Source organism: Apium graveolens, chromosome 11 (assembly GCF_009905375.1).
Source record: "Apium graveolens cultivar Ventura chromosome 11, ASM990537v1, whole genome shotgun sequence".
Taxonomy (NCBI): Eukaryota; Viridiplantae; Streptophyta; class Magnoliopsida; order Apiales; family Apiaceae; genus Apium; species Apium graveolens.
Genome location: NC_133657.1, coordinates 106653951 through 106675674, shown reverse-complemented (window position 1 = coordinate 106675674; position 21724 = coordinate 106653951). Strand labels below are relative to the sequence as shown.

At 36.0% G+C, this 21724-nt stretch overlaps 1 non-coding gene across 1 annotated transcript; it reads left to right on the top strand.

The window, feature by feature from the left end:
• Window positions 1-107, top strand: LOC141699435 (small nucleolar RNA R71). Its single transcript, XR_012565898.1, has one exon. It is a non-coding gene; the product is annotated as a small nucleolar RNA R71 (small nucleolar RNA).
• Window positions 108-21724: the final 21617 nt, after the last annotated feature.

The window sequence follows — 21724 nt, the reverse complement described above, 5'->3', positions numbered from 1 at the left end:
ATTCCATGATGAGGACACCTCCTAAGCATCTCCTTATAGCGCTCCCAAGCTTCACATAAAGATTCACCCGATTGCTGCGCGAATTGAGTAAGAGCATTCGTGATTGCAGCTGTCTTTGCCATAGGGAAGAATTTAGTATGGAATTTCTGAGCAAGATCCTCCCAAGTCGTAATAGAACCAGCTGGTAGAGAGTGTAACCAGCTCTTAGCTTTATCCCTCAGAGAGAATGGGAAAAGTCTCAGTTTCACAGCATCTTCAGAAATATTATTGAACTTGAAGGTGTCGCAGATCTCGATGAAATCCCTAATGTGCATATTGGGATCTTTCGTTGGAGCACCCCCAAACTGGACTGAATTCAGCACCATTTGAATTGTGCCAGGCTTGATCTCAAAGGTGTTAGCCGCGATAGCTGGCCAGACAATACTAGATTGAATGTCATTGATCTTTGGTTGAGAATAATCCATCAATGCTTTTGTTGCTGCTGTTGGTTCTCCCATTGTAATGATCAATTCTTCTTCGAATTCGTTAACTTCTTCAAGAACTTCTTCTTCCAATTCTTCAACTTCCTTATCTTCTTCAATTGTTTCCTTACGAGACTGAGAACGTGTTTGCATACACGCTCTCTAGAGTACCTAAAACATAATAAAATAACCGTAGTAAGTAAAGTAATCTGAGTCAGTGAACTTTAACGACGACTGATGTCAAGCACATAAACTAAAAATTAACACCGAGTCCCCGGGAGCGGCGCCAAAAACTTGTTCGCACTAAAACACACGCGAAAATACACGCAAGCATATGCGATCACAAGTAGTATAAGATTTAAGTAAAGTTCATTCCCACAGAGACTGGTTTAGGTTAAGTTCAGATTATGCACTTATGCAACAATGTATGATTATCGTTCACAACTAAGACAAGTAACAAATTTGAGTTGATTAACTACTTAAGAGATTATACTAGCATGTATTAACTAAGAGATTAAAAGTGAATTACTTATATGAGAATAAAACATGGGATTCTAACTTCATTAAATACTTCAATTAAAGTTTATGTCTTTATTAATGATATGCGATGGTGATGATAACTAATCAGATAACACGAAATTAGTATATGCTATCTTTCAATATACGTATACCCTACTATTAAGCATCCATAATCAAGATAGAAGTTGAGTAGACACCAATTATGCTTAGACCCTATATGTCTATAAGATTTGAAAATATAACAGTTTAAGAATAAGTTATCTATTATGATAAAATAGGGTGTGTAAGATGGTTAAAATTACTCCACGAATTATACATGTCAATTCATACAAAAACCTATGCTAGCACGGCAAGTTCTAAACCTCTATATTCATTATCATTTCAATAGAGATTAACAAATAATCTTAGATATTAGCTATGCATCAAAGAAGAAATAAGCACAACCAAACTAGGAAATCATAAATAACCACATACTAAAGATTTAAAACAATCAACTATTGAAATCCATAAATAAATCCGCTAGAACCCCATGACAATGATTAGTTCATGATCGAACACATCGTCACCATGGGTTTCAATGAAAATATGATAATAAATAAGTTTAGAATACTACGAGATAATATAAAAGTACTAGGGTTTAGAACAAATCAAAAACAAGCATCCAAAAGTATCACCAAAATCAAAGAATACAAAAGTATGAAACAAAATCTTCTTCTCATTAGTCGTCTTGTGTGCTCTAGGTCTTCTTAATGTTTTCCATGGCTTTCTTATTTTTAAAAACATCTTCTTATCCTTATATATAAGCCCCTGTATCACCTGGACTCTCCAAATCTTCAAAATATAACAGAATCAGGATTCTGCAGCTTTGCACTAGCGCGGCCGCGCGACACTGGGACGCGGTCACGCCTGACCAAGCGTGGGCATGCCTGACCAAGCGCGGGCACGCCTGACCAAGCGCGGGCGCGCTGACCTTTTGTTGAAATTCTGATTTTTTCTTGTTTTGTGCTCCTTTCTTCGTGCGGTCTTTCTCAACTCTATTCCTGACCTCGTATCAACATATTATCATATGAAAAGCTCATTTCCTCCTCCTACTAATACCCTGTAACAACTCAACACAAAACACATCAATAATACTAAATAATTGATTCCAAAACACCAACTTAAGACGATATAAAGCATTTCAAATGGATATAAATTCCACTTATCAGCAGTCTTTGCTAAACATCCAGTCTGGAGTGTTTGTGCTTGAGCTAGGACCTGCATCTCCCCCTAAATCCATGCCATCATCTTCCTCATTAAAAGCATTTATAATAGAATCACCAGAATCAAACTCAATATCATCACCAACTGTGGGTGGAAGAGAGTTGATTGCATCTTTGGCCCTTAGCATAAAAGCTGTTGTATGCACCAAGTTTAATGCTCTCTCAGCAGCCTCATTTCGTTATTCAGCTAGAATTTGATAAGCTGGAACAGGATGAGTAAATGCCTCAGGTTCAAAAGAAAATGAATCTAAGACAGCTTGATATTCTTGCTGAAATAGGTGCTTCTTTTCAGCTTCATTGACATCCATTAACTCACTAACAATGGGCTCTTCACATTCTTCATTTGTACCTGCATTTCTCTCATCATCTCTTTTTTGTTACATCAAGGGCTCCCCTTAGCCTCACACCCTCACCTTCATCATCTAAGGTGAGACTCCTCTCATTCACTCTTGCCATGCTAGAAGAAATAACATGCATTTTGTCACTCATTTCCTCTCCTTTTGCATGAGAGCAACTAAGCCTCTCACTCAGTTCACTCCCTTCCCTCAATCCTAATAGTGATTGAACTACTACTAAGTCATCTGCACTTGTAACAATTGTGGAAATTTCAAGTGGTGGAGTGACATTCATCAGATGAGAGACATTCGTCGAAATAGTAGTTGAGAAATTCAACGGATAATTGTTGTTAAGCACATCCGTCGAGAGACAATCACTAGTCGGCGGATGAAGAATATCCGTCGAGAGAGTAGAAATGATAGAGTTTGAAGTAGAAACTACTGTGGAATCTGTGGTGATTGATTTGAGATTATGCACAGATTTTTCAGTAGAATCACAAAGAAATGGCAAGTGAGCCTATAAATCATCCAAAAGATGATGCTCACTTGCTTGAGATTTTGGCTTCTCCATGAGAGTTAAAGATGGAGAATCAGGAATTGATGTGTTTATCATGTCCACATCCAGTGAGTTTGTGGGAGAGTTTTGTGTTTGAGGTGTTTCAATTATAAGAGATTTTGGTTGTGACTCCACATTTATTGGAGCCACATCAATCTGACTTTGAGATGTTGTGCACCCTGTGTATCCCCAATTGTTTTAAATTTCTTTTTTCTAATATAAGTTTGAGGTTGGTTTGTGTCCCTAACCCTTTTGGCATATGCTCTTGGTTGAGAGCCTATTTCAATAGTGGCATCCTTTTGGGAGGATGAAACTAATAATGAGCTAGAATCTTTATTAAGCACTACAGTTTGTTGGGATACTGCAGTATGGCTAGGTTGGGTTACAAACACCTCACTCTCCTTATTCTTAGGGCTTCTTTGATGTTCACCCTGTCCTTCACCAATCTTACTTCCCTTCACACTCCCCTCTTTGGATTTAGTAGTTTTTAAAACTAGTCCCTTTTGAGAGGAACTGGAGTGGGGTTTTTTAGACTTGGATTTTAAAATATTTGATTTTGTGGCTTGGGTAGACACCTGTTTGGTCATTGTCACAGATGCCATTTCCACAGAAGTTTACAAAGAAACTAGTGGTTGGGAAGTAGTAGAGATAAAAGTGTTTACCTCACTTACTTGAGGTTCCTCCATGATTGGAAAATAGATGAGGGGAACATCACTGTGGTGATTTTCCCTGTTTAAATTAGCAATAACTCTCTTCTCTTGGACCCAACAATCAAGCTTGTTTGTTGGGTTCTCAATAGAGATATCCTTAGAAATATGATTAGCAATCATCATAAAGAATCTAGCATAATAGATGTTCTTATTTCTCTTCTTAATGTCTCCTAACTTGAAACCTAAATCATACATGAAAGACTCACTAAAGTTATAGTACTTATCACTAAGTAGCATATCTAGCATGTTAACAAGTGAGTATGTAACTGCATCAAAATTGCTTATCTACCAGAAAATGCTTTAATGAAAGAATCACGGAGAAAGCTCCATTCTTTTCTAAGGCCCATCCTCCTAACCTCACCTAATTTGGCTAGGCTAAGAGCATAGCCCATAGAAACAAGCATGGCACTAACATCTGTATTTGTATCTGGAATTAGTGTATTATTTTCAGGCAATTGTAAGCATGCTTGAATTGCATCACAGTTAATACTATGCTCATTACCTTTGAGAGTGAAGGCAATGGTTCTGTCTTTGAATTTATAACACTGTTGTAGTCCATATCTCCTCCACAACTTCACAGTAGATTATTGGTAATGTCAATATTGCATAGCTCACTTTGCAGCCTTGAATGAAGTCCATCATTTTGTGATAGGCTTAAGAAGCAGCAATACTCTTATTCACCAGTACTATAAAGTTGTTCTTTTCATACACAAACCCAGATTGAGACATGATTTTGACTACGGGTGCCATTATTGTGACTTTAGAGTAGTTACTGAGAAAGGGGTTTTGGTTTGGAGACGAAGAGAGAGTAGAAATTGCTTTGAGAAAGATAAAAGTAAAATAGAAAATAAAATGGGGCTTATATACTTTCTCAGAAATAAACAAGCAAAAATTAAAAAGTAAAATAAAGTACCCAATGAAATATGCCTAAAATAGCCGTTTAAAATAAAATAAACTGTAGAAATTCTAAAGGTTATCCATCGAGATATACTTATAGACTATAAGTAAATTCGACGGATAAGAAGTAAAATTAACGACTATGTTTACAACAATTCGACGGATGAAGATTAAACAGATATCCGTCGAGATAAAAAGTACCCCGAATAATATTTGATTTTTCAACAAATAATAAAATTCAATGGATATTTATTTTCGACGGATAATGAACATCCGTCGAGATGTAAATTTTGACTTAGCCAAAATTTCATCTTTATTAAGAATGTTAGGCCTCAATGATACTATAGAAGGGGGTTGAATATAGTATCTACAATCCATTCGATTATGAACACAAGTATGTAACAGAAAATAAGTTTATTCAATATATCAAACTCAGTTACAGTAGGTTTAATCTACTCTCTCAGTGATGTATGATATCACTAAGAGCTGTTAGGGTTACATGGAATAATCTTCTCGTGAATGATAACACTTATAGTGTAAACCCTAATCTGTTTTTATATACTACACAGTTACAAGATATCTCTTAATTGATATGATAATGATTCTGTTTCCTAGAATACATCAATCAGAGATTATCTACTGCAGTCATATAGCTGTCCAATTCTTTATGCATATCTTTACTTTTTTAATCCAGTTCCTCTCCTGTAAATTATCTGCTTTCCTTATCTGAAGTGTACCCGCACTTAAGTCCTGATATAAGTCCTGATGGCTTAAGTTCTGATAACTTCCTGTCTTCAGTAAGTTCTAATTTCCAGTTAAGTTCTGAAACTAAACAAATCAGATTAGACATGACATTATAAATATATCTAACAATCTCCCCCAACTTGTAAATTATAAAAATATACAAGTTTATAGATTTGATGATGTCAAAAACATTTAAGTACAAATGTAATGAGAGTTTATATGCACAACTAAATACAACTTACAATATATGCAACTTTTACCAAATTCACTGAATCAGCCTGAATCCATAATGATTCCTTACAAAGTTTGATACCAGTTTGGTCTCTCTATTTCTTTTAGCTTTAAGTAACTGAGCTTTGACTTGCTGCAGTTCTTCATCTTCGGTATCACCAATCTGATATATGGCAGCTTTGAGTGCAGAAATTGGAGTTCTTTCAAGTCCATCTCCCATTCTGATTACCCTTGGATGTGTAGAATCTTCATTATAGCATAAGCATCTTCCTTTCAGAATTACTTCTACCTTAGAAGAATTCTTCCTCGTAGGAATTTCTCTTCCATCATCCTCAGTCATAATTGGAGTATACTCTGTCATTCTTGCACCAGAAATTCTGAGTAAATCTCTTATTGTCTTCAGAATATATTCTGACCATTTCCTGGTAACATCAGAATTTACCTCTAGTAGATAATGAATATATTGGAGCTCTTTGACAGATTTCTTCAGCATATCAGATTCAAATAATTTATAAGTTCTGCCATCAATCAAAAATAAGATCAATTTCTCTTTTACTTCAGAATCATCATGAGTATCCATCACTACTTGAGCAGAAAACACTTTGTCAAGGTGCTTCTGTGTGATCTCTTCAAATGGCTTGTCAGTCAATGTGAATGGATCTCTAATATCAGCTTTTATCCCAGTCTGGAATTTCTCTCTGTCAGAACCTAATCCAGAAGTGTCTCTAGCTTGCTTGGCTCTTACCCCAAATGCTGCAAGTTGATTCAACATCTGATTTATCTTAGGCTGAACTGGAATAGACTTGTTCCATAGCAGCTTCTTCTTGTCTTCTAATGTTAAGATGTCTATGTCAACTTGAGCAGTGTCAGAGGTTGATGTGTTGATGAATTGGTCAGGATTTGCAGTTTCATCTGTAGCTTGTTGTTCTAAAATATCTTTAGGATTTGTTAAGTTCTGAAGTTCTTCACTCCGAACAACTTGAGCTATGTCAGAGGTTGTCTTAGATTCTTCTGTCATCCTCTTTCTCTTCAGGGTTTCAATTGTTTCATCTTCAGCAGCAGTATCATCAAAGACTTGAACCATCTTGCACACAGGATCCATCAGAATTTGAGGAATCTTCATCTTCTGTTTCTTGACTGTCTCCCCAACTTTTCCTTTTCCCTTGTCTTTGGGATCAGTAGTAGTTTGAGATCTAGTCCTTGATCTAGGAATCTTTGTGGCAGATCTTTTTCTTATCACAATCCCCTTTTCTTTTGGCCTTGGTGGCTTTTAAGCATTAGAAGCTTTTGACTTGGGTTTGCTCTTTTCAGCAGCAAATTTAGCTTCTTCTTCTCTTAATTCCTCTAAATCCACTCCTGGATTATCCTTAAAGAATAGTCTCTTGGCCAATTATTTATCAACAGATTAAATTTTGGGATCTTTGTAGAAGAATGTTGCTTTCTTTCCTTTGAATTTCAAAGTCTGCAAAAACTTCTGTGACTCTTGGCTTCCAGCTTGGACTATCACATCATAAGTAGTTTTCAGAACTTGATCATCAGTATTTGAAGTGAAGAATTAGTTACTGGACTATGGGTTAGAATTTTCTAAAATACCCATTTACTGTGATAATCAAAGTGCTATTGCTATGACAGGAAATCCAGTTCAACACTCAATGACAAATCACATCAGTATTAGGTACCATTTTATAAGGGAACATGTGATGGAAGGTACAGTGGAATTGCATTTTGTTCCAACAGATCAACAACTAGCAGATATCTTCACCAAACCCCTATGTGAAGCTACTTTTACAAGACTGGTAAATGAACTTGGAATGGTTTCAGGTTCTTTCTCAAAATTTGTGTACTTTTTGTTCTCATACATCAGACTTTATGGTCAATGTTTACATATTTTCTTATCTCAATGTAATATGTGCTTAAAATGTAACATATTAAACACTGCTTATTATCTGATGTGATTCTATAAACTCTGAAAGTATTTTGAATGTTCTGTGACTATTCAATCCAATGAGGATTATCTTGTTAGATGCTGACTTAGTAGTCTTTAACAAACTATGTATCCCATATTTGAATTAGTTATTTATGTGGAAATCAATAACACAAGCAAATTCTGATTTTGAAATTAGTCAAATTTACTTCATGTATCTTATTACTAAGTCATAAACTAGATTATTGCTTCTTATCTGTCAAATTCTGATGTCAGTAAATCTTAAGGATGAACTACATGTTTGATAAGCCTCACTTATCTGAAGAAAAAAAAAGAAAAAAAATTGAAATTAGGTATTCCTTTGAGATCTAGAGTAATTTATGTGAAAGGGAAGATCCAAGTGCATTGCTGGTATCAAGTAATATGCATTAGAAAAGCAAATTAATTTTTCTTGGTGACTTTTCACATTCTCTGATTACTGGAGAAATATTCTGATAACAACATTAATTCTGATGGCAGTTGTAACTCATTTACACTGAGAAGCCCTTATCAAAAGAATTTCAAAAGATGCATAAAATAAGCATAAACAGTTGAGGTGGATTCTTGTATAACTTTATTCTACAATAGACTTCACAATTCAAGACATATTTTACGCATTTTTCTTAGTTATGCCTTATTTCTAAGATACACTGAAGTTTATCAGACTTTAATCTTTATCTTATCATTTGCACATACACACATTATCACTCCATATGAATGATGAAAATTACTGTGGTGATTAAGTTGTTTCTCATAAATAGTTAAGTATTATTTGCATAAATTCTGAGGACAAGTTCTGATTATATTCTGATGATTAAACTCTGAAGAAACCAGTTAGTATTTGTGTGAAGAAACACAGACACGGTCATTCACTTTTTGAGTACAGAAGCTATGTTCTGATGACCGTTAAATATGATAATAGTCAAGTTCTGATGCAAATCCTGATGCTTGTGTGGCATTATTTATTTACTTGACCTATTTTTGGTATTTACTGTAACGGTTATATTTCTCAGAAAAATAATTAGGTGAGATAAAAACAATCATAATCATTTGTTAGTGGGTTGCGTGTTGGTTTTGGTATGTGCAGGTGTGCAATAATTACTGCATGTTTACCGTGCCCACTATTTATGTTTTGTCTGATTACACGCTGCCAAGTGTAAAGCTGCCGGTTCTAATTCACAAAAAGAGACGTTACCATGTGCAGAGTATAAATATCAGAGATAAAATATTATACAATCTTTTACCACTCTTTTACTCTATTCTCTCTCTCTCTCTCTCTCTCTCTCTTATTTTCTTACTCTCTTATTTTCTGACTTTCTCTTACAGGCATTTTATCAAACACTTTGCAAACACAAAATTTTCACTTGATTTTTCAACAGAAATGGCACCAAAGGATGTTATTGTTAATGGAGCTAAGTTTGTCACAAATAACTACTCTGCTATCTTGAACAAGGATGAAGCTCCTTCAGAACTTCACTTTGTTCTGGATTTCTTGGCTCACAGTGAGATTGGATATGCTCTAACCCAACCTCAAGAAATCTCTGGTAAACAAGTGCTGGAGTTCTGGAAGACTGGAATTTATGATGATGGAGGTGAAACTGGATCTCCAAGCATCATCTTCTCATCAGGAGAAGATGAGTTACTGCAGTGAGCCAGGCTCTTCATCTGCCCAAAAACTACAGTTACAACTCAGCACCTAGAGAATCTGCTCTTGAGAACATGATGGCAAGCTTGGGATATGAGAAAAGCTTGTCCAAGCTAGGATAGTTGAAGAGGCCTTACATCAGGAGGGAATAGAGCTTTTTCTTTGATTACATCACAAAGACTTTTGCTAACAAATGCTCCAATTTCGATGCCATTCCAATTATGAGTCAACAAATAGGGTATGCACTTCTTAATTAGACTCATTTTGATTATGAATCTGCTGTGTTAGGCTATATTGGTGACAGAATGAAGGAAGATGCAAATGTAGTATATTTTGCTCGGTTCTGTCAATTAATTTATAGTTATTGTTGTTCTGATAAGCCACAAGTGTTCAGTGACCTAATGGAACCTTTTAAGTTACATAAAAGGGCATTTACTGACTTGTTATCTGCTGATAACAAGAAAGTACTAAGACCTCTCCAAATACCCCAATCTGTCAAACAGTTCTTAGTCAACACTATCCCTGACACTTACGCAGCCATATTCCCTGATGTAGCACCATCACAACCATCCACTACTCAACAACCACAGTCTACCTCACAACCACCAACATCAGCACCTATTGTCAACACTTCACAGTCCAGACCCAAATCCAAAACCAAACCAACCTCTGGTACTTCTCAAAAGGTGCTAGTTGTAAAATCTGACACATCCTCCAGACTCAAAACCTCAAAAGCTAAATATGTTCCTCAATCTCAACTAAGGAGAAAGAGAAGGTTGATTCTGAAAGATGAATTAGATGAGGAAGAACATGTCCAGGTTCCTGCATCAAAACCTGTGATAGAAGAAGCTGAAGAGTCAACTCTTCAGAAGGAGAAAGCAGCTGAAGCTTCTGACATTCAGAGAAGAAAGAGGTCTTCACATTCTGATACAGATCATGTCACCCCTCCATCTAGAAGATTAAAATTGAGGAAGACAAGAGCAGGTGTGCATATTGCACAAACTCAATCTGAGGATGTTGAAGATGCTAAGGAAGGGGATCAGGAATCTCTGATCTCATCAGAACCTATTGTGATTATAGCCCTGCCAGCACCTGAAGAAGTTCTGATTCAGGAACCTGAAATTCCTGAAGTTCAAAGATCGGAACCTGTACAAGAATATGTGATTTCTCCACCTCACTCTGCAATCAAAGCTATAGAAGCTGTTGAAGACCAAGAGACAAGTCCTGAAATTGATATTCATAATTTTAATATACCTACTGTTCTATATCTGGAAGCTTCAACTACAAATCAACCAACTCTTGTTACTTATCCAATTTTACAGGCTGAGATACCAACAACACTAATTCTTGATCTTGGAACTGAAGATCAGAATTTAGACAAAGCTGATTTAGAGTCTCCTACAGCCACACACACCTTGGTATTATCTGAAGATGAGGAGAGTCTAGCAAGTCCTGGAGAGTTGGCTCCAGTAAACACTACAGTGCCTACAGGAAAGGAGGCATTATTTCAGTTTGAAGAAGAGGTTGTTCTAGTTCCATGGGAGGAAACCTTTAGAGGGGCTGAGTGGATACATAAATGGAATGATACTGATTTTATTCCCAGCCCACACGTTCTGACAGAACATGTTTCAAAAGCTGATGAGTTGCTGACAAGTTCTGACTTCAATCATCAACTAAAGATCACTGCTCTCAGTACAAGAACTCTACAAGGTCAACACTCCAAGACTCATGCAAAGGTTGATAAACTTTAGGAACAGCTGATAAGCTAGACATGATGCACAAACTAGACAAGAAGAGGTTTATCAGACCAATTCAAGAAAAAAGTGGAAGCTATTGAGCTTGTTCAAACCAAGCAGCAGACCCAACTGGATGAGGTATTACAAAATCAATCTGCTCAACAGACTCAGTTAAATGAGATCCAATCTTCAGTGGAACTCCTTCTTTCTCTACTCCTGACAGATGATGCTAAAAAGGGGGAGAAGGTAGTTAAGTACAAATGCTCACCAAGCCAAACACTGAAGAAAAAGGATGATCATGGAGATGACCAGGGAAACTCTAAAAAGAGTAGAGGTCAAAGTCAAGGGAAGCAGCTGAGCAGAATTCCCACTCAACAGACAAGTTCTCATCAGAGAATGTCTGGTAGCAAGCACTCTGATAGATCTGCTATGTAAGAATCTGTCATAACAGGTTCCTGCAACAATATATTATGCTTCTGCAGTTGATGTGGAAATTGATTTCTGTTTCTTGCTAAACCAAGAAACCAATCTACCTCCAAGAAATTGGTAGCTTCTACTAGTGCTTTTCCTGTCTATTTTGCATCCTGCAAAATCTGCACCTGAGTAACCTATTAGCTTAAAATCTGATTCCATAGGGTACCACAATCCTAGATCAGTTGTACCCTTGAGGTACTTGAAAATTCTTTTCACAGCTATGAGATGAGGTTCTCTTGGATCAGCCTGAAATCTTGCACAAAGACAGATAGCATACATGATATCTGGTCTACTTACAGTTAAATGGAGTAAAGAGCCAATTATACCTTTGTAGTTAGTAATATCTACTGATGCTCCAGTATCTTTATCTAACTTGGTGGCAGTGGCCATGGGAGTTGATGCAGTAGAACTGTCTTGCATTCCAAATTTCCTGAGTACATTTCTGGTGTACTTGAATTGACTGATAAAAGTACCTTCTTCAGTTTGTTTGACTTGAAGTCCCAGAAAATAACTCAACTCTCCCATCATACTCATTTGATATTTTGACTACATTAACTTGGAAAATCTTTCACAAAGTTTTGTATTTGTAAAGCCAAAGTTGATATCATCAACATATATCTGTACCAAAAGTAAGTCATTTCTATGGTTGAAGTAGAATAAAGTCTTGTCAATTGTGCCTCTGTGAAATCCACTTTCCAGAAGAAATTGAGCTAAAGTCTCATACCATGCTCTTGGAGCTTGCTTAAGGCCATAAAGTGCTTTGTCAAGCCTGTAGACGTGATTTGGAAATTTTGGATCTATAAAGCCTGGAGGTTGTTCAACATATACCTCTTCTTCCAATTCTCCATTGAGAAAAGCACTTTTCACATCCATTTGAAAGACTTTAAACTTCTTGTGAGCAACATAAGCTAAAAAGATTCTTATAGCTTCCAATCTAGCAACTGGAGCAAATGTTTCATCATAGTCAATACCCTCCTATTGAGAGTAACTTTAGCAACCAGCCTTGCTTTGTTTCTTGTAATTATGCCATCACTTTCAGTTTTATTTATGAACACCCATTTTGTACCAACAATTGATCTGTCCTTTGGTCTTGGTACTAGGGTCCAGACTTTATTTCTTTCAAATTCATTTAACTCTTCCTGCATTGCTTGCACCCAATCAACATCTTGAAGAGCTTCTTCCACTTTCTTTGGTTCAGTCTGAGATTTAAAGGAATGATAGAGACATTCATTTGTTGTTGTTCTAGTTCTGACACCTGCTTCAGGATCTCCAATTATTAAGTCAGGTGTATGTAATTTAGTCCACTTCCTTGCAGATGGAAGTTGATCTCTAGAATTGGATCCTCCCCCATGATCCATGCTATCTCCATCAGTATTTTCTGATGCTCCCCCTGAAGTTATACTCTCTGAGATTTCAGAATTTGAGTTGGATCCTTCAGGAATTGAAGAATTAGAGTTTCCAGAATTGTCAGAATTTGGCTCATCAGAACTTGATGAATCAGAACTTGAAGAGCCAGTGACTGGTTCTGATGCTTCTTGAGAGTCTTGAGATGTGATATGATCATCAGCTTGTTCCCCCTGAACAGGTGAATTTTCCTTTGGAGCAGTTACCACAGTTTCAATGACATCAGAATTTAACCCGTCAGAACTTACAGGATCAGGATTTAGGTCATCAGAATTTACAGAATCAGAATTTACATCTTTATTTGTAAATCTCAGCTGATCGTGATCATTGAAATCTTCAAGTCCAGTAATCATTTTATCATCAAAAGATACATTGATAGATTCTATGACAACCCTTGTTCTTAAATTGTAGACTCTGAAGGCTTTTGTGGAAAGTGGATATCCAACAAAAATTCCTTCATCAGCTTTTAGATCAAATTTTGACAGCTGTTTAGGATGAGTCTTAAGAACAAAACACTTGCATCCAAATACATGAAAGTATTTCATATTTGGCTTCTTTTTCATCACCATCTCATATGGTGTTTTCCATGCTTGTTTATGAGTGTAGCATTCTGTGTAAAACAAGCATTCTGCACAACTTCAACCCAAAAATAGGTTGGTAGCTTTGCTTCATCAAGCATGATTCATGCAGCTTCAATAAGAGTCCTATTCTTTCTTTCTACAACCCCATTCTGCTGTGGAGTTCTAGGTATAAAAAATTCTTTCTTTATTCCTTGCTCTTTGCAGAACTCTTCCATGATTGAATTCTTGAACTCAGTGCCATTATCACTTCTTATTATTTTAATAGAATCTTTGACTAACTTATCCAGCCGTCTGACATGATCAGTTAGAGTAGATGCAGTTTCATTCTTCTTGTGCAAGAAATACACCCAAGTGTATCTTGTGAACTCATCCACTATAACCATAACATATTTCTACTTTGCAATAGACATGGCATTGACTGGACCAAATAGATCAACATGCAGTAAATGATAAGGCTCAAGAATTGAGGATTCAGTTTTGCTCTTGCATGAAGATTTTATTTGTTTTGCCTTTTGACATGAGTCACAAAGACCATCAGGAGCAAATATTGATTTTGGCAGTCCTCTCACAAGATCTTTCTTTACTAGCTCATTTATGTTGTTGAAATTTAAATGAGATAGTCTCTTTTTCCAATTCCAACTTTCTTCAATTGATGCTCTACTTAACAGACAGATTGCAGAACCATCAAAATTTGTTGAAAGCCTGGCTTCATATATGTTACCACGTCTGTAACCTTTCAGAGCCACTTTGCTTGTAGAATTACTTACAAATTCACAGTGTTCTTCAAAGAAATCCACATGATAACCTCTGTCACAGATTTGACTCACACTTAGCATATTTTGTTTAAGTCCTGTGACAAGAGCTACTAATTCAATTATGACATTCCCAAGATTGATATTGCCATATCCCAGAGTCTTTCCCATGTTGCCATCTCCATAAGAAACTCCTGGGTCAGCTTTCTCCACAAAGTCTGATAGCAGGGCTTTATTTCCATTCATATGTCCCGAACATCCACTGTCCAGAACCAGGATATTTTTCCTATTGCCCTGCAATCACAAAGACCACTATTGATTAGTTTTAAGGACCCAGACTTGCTTGGATCCTTTGGCCTTGTCAAGTTTGTTAGCATTTGCAGCGGGTTTAGTTTCAGAGTTTATGCTAACATGCTTTTTATCAGATTTTATATCAGACTTTATATTAGAATTTATATCAGACTTTATATCAGACTTTATATTTGAAGGAAAAATGCTAACTTTCTTTAAAGAAGGTTTTATTTCATAATAATCATAGTACAGACTATGATATTCTTTACAAGTATAAATGGAATGCCATGAACTACCACAATGAAAACAAGGATTTTGTGGTTTAAACCTAACAGACTGACTTTTAACTCCTGACTTAGGAGGTAATGGGTTAATGTTTTTATTTTTCTGTAAAAAGAAGCAAGATGGTTAGGGTTTACACTATTAAAGTACTTCTTTCTAGGAGCATTAGGAACATGAATATAATTATTACTTTTATTCACACCTTCCTTTCCATTCCTATTTTTCCTAGCTTCCTTTACCTTGTTCACACTTTTAATCTCTTTCAGCTTATACTTAAGCTGCTTCTTTGTCATTAAGCCAATGTTTACCAAAGCTGGTTTATCTTGTTTTAATTTGTCAGAAGTTGACTTTTCTTTGACTTCTGTTTTAGAGTCTTTCATATCTTCAGAATCAGACACAACAGTTTTTGCAACAAATTTAACAGGGTTTACCTTTGGCTTTACAGTCTGTTTGATAGCAATAGGCTTAATTGGAAAAGTCCCTTTCTCACTTTTACCATCTTTATAACCTAACCCCTCTTTCCAGTTTCCACTACTTAGACTATTCTGAGTTATTTTGCCTGAGTTAGTCCAAGTCCTGATGATTTCTATTTCTTTTTCTAATTCAGTTTTTAGATAATCATTCGTTTTAAGCAATTCATTCTTAACATACACAACATTATCTCTCTCTGTCTGAATAGTGTTCATCTTGACTAACTCTTCTTCAAGATAGTTATTTCTGTTTTTGTACTTTAGATTTTCAGATTTTAATTTTTCTTTTTCTAAAGTCTAATCTCTATAGCTAATATAAATGTTTTTCAGAAATAATCTCAACTCAGTAATATCTTCTGTATCAAAAGCAAAAGTTGATAGAGGTACCTTTAGTTCATCAGCATCAGAACTGCTATCAGCATTTGCCATTAAGGCATAGTTTACCTCTTCTTCAGATTCTGGAGTGTCTGCCCAGTTTTTCTTCTTTGTGATAAGTGCCTGACCTTTATCACTTTTTTCCTTTCTTGCAATTAGGAGAGACGTGGCCTCTTTCTCCACAATTGTAGCATTTGACATTTGAGTTGTCTCCTCTGTCAGACTTTCCTCATTTGCCTTCAGTCTTTCTGAACCCTTTCTTGTCAGAACTTCCACCTTTCCTCGAAAACTTCTTACCCTTTATGAATTTCTTGTAGGCTATCTTTGTGATACCCTTCACCATAAGAGCACACAGTTGCATCATCTCTACATCAACATCCACTTCAGATAAATTTGCAGGTTCTGAATCATCATCATCAGAATATGATGACTCTGAATCAGACTGTATGATAAGAGCCTTTCCTTTTGCCATCCTTGAGACAATTGGCATTTCTTCAGTCTTTAAAGCAACTGTCTTAGACTTCCCTCTATGCCTCTTCTTTCTTTGCTCCATCTCAAGTTCATAAGTCTTGAGCATCCCATAGATTTCATCAAGAGACATATCAGCAAGTTCATAGTTGTCTCTTATTATAGTAGCTTTCAAATCCCACTTTTCAGGAAGAGTTAGTAGGAATTTCAGATTTGAATCTTCTGGATCATATTCCTTATCCACTGGTGACAGATCATTCAACAGCTTTGTGAATCTGTCATATGTATCAGTTAGTGACTCATCAGATTTTGAGTCAAAGTGCTCATACTCCTGTGTGAGTATTATTTTCCTGTTTTTTTGATGGCATTGGTTCCTTGACATCTCACTTCCAATGCATCCCAGATTTCTTTTGCAGTCTTGCATCCAATCACCCTGTTTGACATGATATTGTCAAGTGCACTATGAAGCAAGTGTCTTACTTTTGCATCCTTGCCTAGTGAAGAGATATCTTCAGTGGTGAGTTCTCTCTTTTCTTTGGGAATCATCTTCTGTGGCTCATTCCCAACTGCAACAGAAAGCCTTATGGGCTTGTGTGGACCATCATAAATTCAGTCTAAATATACTGGATCTGTAGCTTCCAGAAATAAGGCCATCTTCACACTCCATACAGGGTACTCAGATACCCTGAGCATAGGAACCCTGATGGTTTCATATCTACTAGTGTTTTGAATGGGTTGAACCTTTGCAGGTTCTTGAGGGTCTGGTATTTTTGCTTTATCAGACATAATTGATTGTTTGTTTGGATCTTAACTGTTTGTAAGCTTAACAGATTGGCTCTGATACCACTTGTTAGGCCTCAATGATACTATAGAAGGGGGTTTAATATAGTATCTATAATCAATTCGATTATGAACACAAGCATGTAACAGAAAACAAGTTTATTCAATATATCAAACTCTGTTATTACAGTAGGTTTAATCTATATCTCAGTGATGTATGATATCACTAAGAGCTGCTAGGGTTACAATGAATAATCTTCTCGTGAATGATAATACTTATAGTATAAACCCTAATCTGTGTTTATATACTACACAGTTACAAGATATCTCCTAATTGATATGATAAGGATTCTGTTTCCTAGAATACATCAATCAGAGATTATCTATTGCAGTCCTATAGATGTCCAATTCTTCATGCATATCTTTACTTGTTTAATCCAGATCCTCTCCTGTAATTCAACTGCTTTCCTTATCTGAAGTGTACCCGCACTTAAGTCATGATATAAGTCCTGATGGCTTAAGTTCTGATAACTTCCTGTCTTCAGTAAGTTCTAATTTCTAGTTAAGTTCTGATAATAAGTTCTGAAACTAAACAAATTAGATTAGACATGACATCACAAGTATATCTAACAAAGAAATATCAAATATGATTCTGGCTGCATTTCAAATTTCTTAGACATCAAAACAATTTAGGAGTAATTAAGCATAGCTAACTCACTTACCAACCCAGTGAAGGTGGACTCATCAAGTGGCTTGGTAAAGATGTCTGCAAGTTGCTTCTCACTTGGAACAAAATAAAGTTCCACAATACCATTCATGACATGTTCTCCAATGAAATGGTACTTGATGTCAATGTGCTTTGTCCTTGAATGCTGCACATGATTTTCAGTTACGGCAATGACACTTGTGTTATCACAGAAGATTGGGATCTTATCTACATGAAGACCATATTCCAATAGTTGATTTTTCATCCATAACATCTGTGGACATCAATTGCCAGCAGCAGTATATTCAGCCTTAGCTGTAGAAGTGGAGACAAAATTTTGTTTCTTACTAAACCAGGACACTAGCTTGTTTCCCAGAAATTGACAGGTTCCTCTTGTACTTTTTCTATCAATTTTACAACCTGCATAATTTGCATCTGAATAACCAATTAGATCAAAACCAGAATCTCTAGGATACCAAATGCCAAGTTTTGGTGTTCCTTTGAGATATTTGAAAATTCTCTTAATAACTACTAAATGAGATTCTCTAGGATCAGCTTGAAATCTAGGACAAATCCAAGTAGCAAACATTATATCTGGCCTACTAGATGTTAAATATAAAAGTGAGCCAACCATGCCTCTATAGCTTGAAATGTCCACAGACTTTTCAGTAGTGTTTAATTCAAGTTTGGTGGTAGTGGCCATGTGAGTTTTTACAGATGTGTAATCTATTGAGTCAAACTTCTTTAAAAGATCATTGATATATTTAGTTTGACTAGTGAATATTCCATCACTAACTTGCTTAACTTATAAACCAAGAAAGTAAGTTTGTTCTCCCATCATGCTCATTTCATATTCACTTTACATCAATTTGGCGAACTTTTTACAAAATTTCTCATCTGTAGAGCCAAATATAATATCATCTACATAAATCTGAACAAGTATGCTAGAGCCATTAACATTTCTAAAGAAAAGAGTTTTATCAACGGTACCTCTTGTGACGTGATTTTCTAAAAGGAACTTTGACAAAGTCTCATCCCAGGCTCTAGGTGCTTGCTTCAAGCCATAAAATGCTTTCAAAAGATAGTAGACATAATCTGCATAGTTGAGGTCTTCAAAACCAAGAGGCTGACTAACATAGAATTCCTCCTCTAAATCTCCATTCATAAATGCACTTTTGACATCCATTTGATAGACTTTGAAATTGGTATAGGCTGCATAGGCTAGAAAAATTTTGATGGCTTCAAGTCTTGCAACAGGAGAAAAAGCCTCATCAAAATATATTCCTTCTTGTTGAAAATAGCCTTTAGCAACCAATCTAGCTTTGTTCCTGACTACTATGCCATTTTCATCCATCTTGTTTCTGAATACCCAATTGGTGTCAACAGAATTCTTTCCCTTAGGCTTGGGTACCAGCTTCCATACTTTATTCCTTTCAAATTGGTGTAGCTTTTCCTGCATAGCTAACACCCAATCAGGATACAACAAAGATTTTTCTACCTTTTTTGGTTCTTCCTGAGATAGGAAGCTGCGGTATAGACATTCTTCTTGAGTTATTTTCCTAGTCTGCACTCTTGAAGTTGCATCACCAATAATAAGTTCAAATGGGTGAACTCTAGTCCATTTTCTCTGTTCCATTGTCACTCCTGATTCTTCTAACCTTGAGATCAGGATGATTGTTGACTTGTCTTATATGATTGATAATGATTCCACTAGCTTCATCTTTAGATTTGAGAAAATATGTCTAAGTGAACTTTGAGAAATCATCAACAATCAATAGGAAGTATCTTTTCTTTGAGATTGACAACACATTGACTGGTCCAAACAAATCTATATGCAGTAATTGTAGAGGTTCTTCAATTGTAGATTCAAGCTTCTTTTTGAATGATGCCTTGATCTATTTTCCTTTTTGACAGGCATCACACAGTCCATCCTTTGAGAACTCAACTTGAGTAATGCCTCTTACAAGATCTTTCCCGACTAAATCATTCATAGTTTTGAAGTTCAGATGGAACAGTTTCTTGTGCCATAGCCAACTTTCATCTTAACTTGCTTTGCTGAAAGACAAGTAATAGAATTTGCACTAGATGAGTTATAGTCATTTAGATACACATTTCCTTTTCTCACTCCAGTGAGAACCACTTTGTTGTCCTTCTTGTTTGTAACAACACATGCTTCAAAATTGAATGTTACTGAGTTGCCCTTATCACAAAGCTGGCTGACACTCAAAAGATTATGTTTGAGTCCATCCACTAGAGCAACTTCTTCAATGATGACATTGTCTTTAGAAATCAAGCCATATCCCACAGTATACCCTTTGCTGTCATCTCTAAAAGTAATACTTGGGCCAACTCTCTTCTTGAACTCAGTGAGCAGGGTAGAATCTCCAGTCATGTGCCTTGAGCAACCACTATCCAAATACCCAAGATTGTTTCTATTTCCCTGCACACATCAAAACCAATTTAAGTTGATTTTGGTACCCAAGTTTCCTTGGGTCCTGCCTTGTTAGCCTTTATTTTAGGTTTCTTAGGCTTGTCCTTATTTGACTCAAGTGATTGTGATTCAACCTTGGTCAATAGAGTAGGGCTTTGAAAGCCATTCATAATTGCTGAATTATCATGTACAGGTTGATTAACATGAAATGACATATTATGTGCAAACATGTTATTCCAGTAAGGCATGCTAAATGGCATTTGAGGCATACTAAAGGCAGCATAGTAAGGATTTTGTGCAATTACCATATTAACAAATTGTGCATTCAAATTATGTGCAGGCATTACATTCACAGGCATTGTGGGCATGTTAGGAAATGAGGAAGGTGCAAACATAGATGTAGGTGTAGCAGATTTGCAATTAACAGACAGATGATTAACACTATCACACTTAACACAAATTTTTCTAGGTGCATATTAATCAGGTGTGTAGTTGTTATGTTTGTTAATTCCTACTTTTCCATTCCTGTTACTTTTCCTTTAAGATTTTGCTTTAACCTCAATTTTCTCCAATCTATCATTTAGTTGTTTCATTGATAGATGCCCCACATTAACTGTAACACCCCAAATCCGGGGTCAAGATTTGGTGTCACTAAACAATCCTTACATAGAATAAAGAAATAAATAAATAACCCCTTGAATCCGGATCGTTTACAGGTTATGGTATGAAACAAGAATCTAATCTTCTACAACTTACAACAACTAATATACAATTGTAAATACCTCTGAACTAATGCTCGAATCATATTCTTCTAACTTCTTCAACCTCTCGCAGCGTAGATTTCTCGATCTTCTGCTGTCTATCTAAGCTATTTATTTGTATCCTTATCTGTTTCTGGCAGAAATAAGAATTAACAAAGCAAGAGTGAGCCAAAAATGCCCAGCAAGTATATAATTTGAGTCTTAAACATTAATTTCAAAGAAAACTTTCAGACAAAATCTCGGAAATATTTTGAAGAGCGAAACACGAAATCATTTAAAGGATATACTTTATCAACTTAAAATCAATTTGATTTGCATTGCTATAAATCATATAGGACATAATGACATTTTTGTCAGAGCTTTTAGAGATCGCGTGTTTTCAAAATAGCTTCTGGTATCATTTCATAATTGAGCAATGGATGCAATAACTATTCATAAAACGACGTTCAAGAAATTCCTAACTATTCAGTATCCATCATTATCGACTAAGTTTCCATAGACTTAGCCTGCTAAACCAACCTGATAAGGACGGGTTGAATAATTAAGAAGATCTCAATTCATTCGAGATCCTAACTATCACTGAGCAACTAATGCTGCAGCAACAATCTGAACCAGAATATATTTAGAAACATTGTAATTTCCCAAAACTGAGTGCTAAGAAAGAATAACTTTAACTTATAATCACATTTTATTTCAAGAGGGAATGCCATTAATGGCGATCAACAATAAATTAGACTGGACACTAGAACCAACATATGCACTATAACCTGCTGATCAGTCAGGAGATAGTGCGGATCTATACCCAACTGCATAGACCCAACCAACATATGGGGCACCCAGGCAACTATGGCCTAAAGGGGTCCGGTCCATCTCCGGCCCATAGGATCCAG